Source organism: Gossypium arboreum, chromosome 3 (assembly GCF_025698485.1).
Source record: "Gossypium arboreum isolate Shixiya-1 chromosome 3, ASM2569848v2, whole genome shotgun sequence".
Taxonomy (NCBI): Eukaryota; Viridiplantae; Streptophyta; class Magnoliopsida; order Malvales; family Malvaceae; genus Gossypium; species Gossypium arboreum.
The window spans coordinates 129,590,046-129,593,290 of NC_069072.1; the positions used below are offsets into that span (position 1 = coordinate 129,590,046).

The following is a 3,245-nucleotide window of genomic DNA, read 5'->3' on the forward strand; positions in this document are numbered from 1 at the left end:
GTGTTATGATACGTGATATTCACGACAGGTTTTAAAAATTTATAATTAATCGTTCTTGAAACTACCTATTATCACGATGAAGGCAAGTGTACCTATCGAACATTAGTATAGCTTTAGCAAGACCAGATTGTCGAACCCAAAGGAACCAAGAGTACTAGTAATTACTTTCTTTTTATTATCTAGCTTAAAAATTAAGGGATTTGTTTATAAACTAATTAACTAAACTAAGGGTGCATAGATAGAAAATTGGGGAAAAGCTTTTGGGAAAACTCGATTGATTAAGCCAATACCCAAGGAAAAATCCACCTAGACTTCACTTGTTATTTGGCTCTGAATCAGACGATTTATTCATTTGACTTGATTCGTAGAAATCCCTAAGTTATATTATTATCTCTCTCAAGACTAATAACGTCTAACCTTAGGTTGATTAATTGAAATTCTTTCCAATTAACACCCTAGTTTTGCACTAACTCGATCTATGGACTCCCTTATTAAGTTTCACCCTAATCTGGAAAAATCTTGTCACCCTATCTCTAGGCGTGCAATCAACTCTGCTTAATTACGACAAATTTACTCTTAGATAGAGACTTTTGCTCTTCTGAATAAGCGCATTAACTTGAGAAATAGCCGAACAAAAATTATATTCAAGATAAAATAAAAATAGTATTAAAGGGAAATAAAAAGTAATTTCAAAATATAAACAAAGATAAAAATAAAATTAAAAAAATTAAAAATAAATAATAGGTGTTTATAAAGAAATTGGGGCACACGGCCGTGGGGCACGCCCGTGTGCCCTCATTTCAACCCGTGCGTTTCGTGGTTTTCGAAATTGGGTGCATTGGTGCACATGGCCATGTTGCACGGCCGTGTCATTCTTCGTTCATTTTTCCCACGCCCGTGTATGCAGACGCACACCCGTGTTGTTTTGATAGACTCGACCACGGTCGGTGGGCACGAGCGTGTCGCACGGCCGTGTTAATTTGGCAGGATTGCCCACGGCCATATCCCACTGCCGTGGCAACTTATCGATTCCCGTGTTAGGGAAAAATTATGCCCTATTTTCACACGGTCGTATCGCACGACCGTGTTGCCTTCCGTGGTATGGGCACGACCTAAGGCATGCCCATGTGCCTGGCCGTGTGGTTTTGGAAAACCTGTGTTCAGTGACTCAGTTAGTGAATTAAATGTTAAAAACTAAAATTTAAAGAAGTTAACATCGTTAGTGCTCGGGTTGCCTCCCGAGAAGCGCTTATTTATAGTCTAAGCTCGACTCTACCTTGTGGGTATATTTAGGTAACTTCGTGGAGCCGTAGCTCCTCTTTATCGTCTTTGAAATTCTCATTGTTATAAAGTTTAAGACGATGTCTATTTATCTTAAAAGTGCCTTGTGATGGATGACTTACCTCTACTGTGCCATATGGAAACACAGTTTGGACTATGAAAGGACCTGATCATCGTGATTTAAGCTTTCCAAGAAACAATTTGAGCCTCGAGTTGTATAATAGGACAAGATCTCCAACTTTAATTTACCTTTGTTACTTCAAACGGGTATCGTGGCGGCACTTCGTTGCTTCTTGTATAGTACGAATTTTCATATGCATTGGTTCGCCACTCATCTAACTCATTTAACTGCATCAACCTCTTTTCACTTGGAAGTTTGGGATAAAGGTTTAGAAATTTTATAGCCCAGAATGCCTTGTGTTCTAACTCAAACGGTAGATGACAACTTTCTCCGTAAACAAGTCTAAAAGGGAATGTTCCTATGGGGGTCTTAAAAGCAATTCTATAAGCCCATAAAGCATCATCTACTTTTATCGCCCAGTCCATCCTGTTTGACTCTACTGTCTTTTCTAGAATACGTTTGAGCTCTCAGTTTTCTACTTCGACTTGTCCACTAGTTTGAGGATGATAAAGGGTAGCTGTTCTGTGGTAAACTCCGTATTTCTTAAAGGCCTTATCAAATTGAGCGTTACAAAAATGAGTACATTTATCACTGATAATTGTTGTAGGGGTTCCAAATCAAGAGAAGAGTTTCTGAAGGAATCGTACTACCACTCTAGCATCATTAGTAGGTAATGCTTGGGCTTCCACCCATTTAGACGTATAATCAACAACTACTAATATGTATTTATTCCCGAATGAGCTGGGGAACGGACCCATGAAGTCGATACCCCAAACGTCAAACATTTCACATGAAAGCATATATGTCTGAGGCATTTCATCACGTTTGGAGATATTACCTGTCCTTTGGCATTTGTCACAAGAAGTAACATACCTGTTGGCATCTTTGAATAGGGTGGGCCAATAAAAACCTGATTCGAGTATTTTATATGCGGTCTTATTCCCACTGTAATGTCCTCAAGTCGGTCCTGAGTGGAAATGTTCCAAGATTTTCAATGCTTCTGTCCTTGTAACGTATCGCCTAATGCTGAACCTGTAGCCAAAGTGGTAACCCATAGTGAGGGCACATTCTCAAAATATCCTTGTATCTCTCCCATGCATCATAAATCGTTTCTAGATCCATCTGCACAAAAGAAGAGATGTCATTCCTCAACTTAGCCATTTTAGCCAGAGAAAAATATTTAAGTAAAAAGTTTTTGGTCATTTGTTCCCAAGTAGTGATTGACCATCGTGGTAATGAGTTGAACCGCTGTTTAGCCTTATTCCTTAATGAAAAGGGAAATAACCGAAGATGAATGGCATCATCAGAGACGCCATTGATTTTAAATGTGTCGTAGAGTTCCAGAAAATTCTCCAAGTGAGTGTTTGGATCCTCATCCTGCAAACCATCAAACTGAACAAATTGATGTATCATTTGAATCGTGTTAGTTTTAGTTCAAAATTATTTGCAGCAATAGCAGGCCTAACTATACTTGACTCATTTCCTGTTAAATTTGGTTTAGCATAATCATACATAGTGCATGGAGCATAATTCTGATTTACTAGATCAGCGGCAATCACAAAAGGTAGCGGATTTTCTTGATTTTCAGCCATCTCTTCGGTTCTGGTTTGAATATTGTCCTCTTGCTCTTTCTCTATGTACCTTAAGCTTCGCCTTACTTCTCTTCGGTTTCTGCGAGCTGTGCGATCAATCTCACTATCAAAAAGCAATGGTCCCGATGGGTTTCTTTTGGTCATAAACTAGAAAAACCTGACAGAAGAAAATAAAAGAAAATTTAGAAGAGTGGAATTAAACTAAACTAAAAATAAATAAATTGCATTAAAGGAAAAATGGCTAAAATAAT

The 3,245-nt window shown here is 38.3% G+C and overlaps 1 non-coding gene across 1 annotated transcript; it reads left to right on the top strand.

Annotated features, from left to right (window-relative positions):
* The first annotated feature begins 2,450 nt into the window (after window positions 1-2,450).
* On the top strand, window positions 2,451-2,557 carry LOC128290979 (small nucleolar RNA R71). Its single transcript, XR_008280757.1, has one exon. It is a non-coding gene; the product is annotated as a small nucleolar RNA R71 (small nucleolar RNA).
* Window positions 2,558-3,245: the final 688 nt, after the last annotated feature.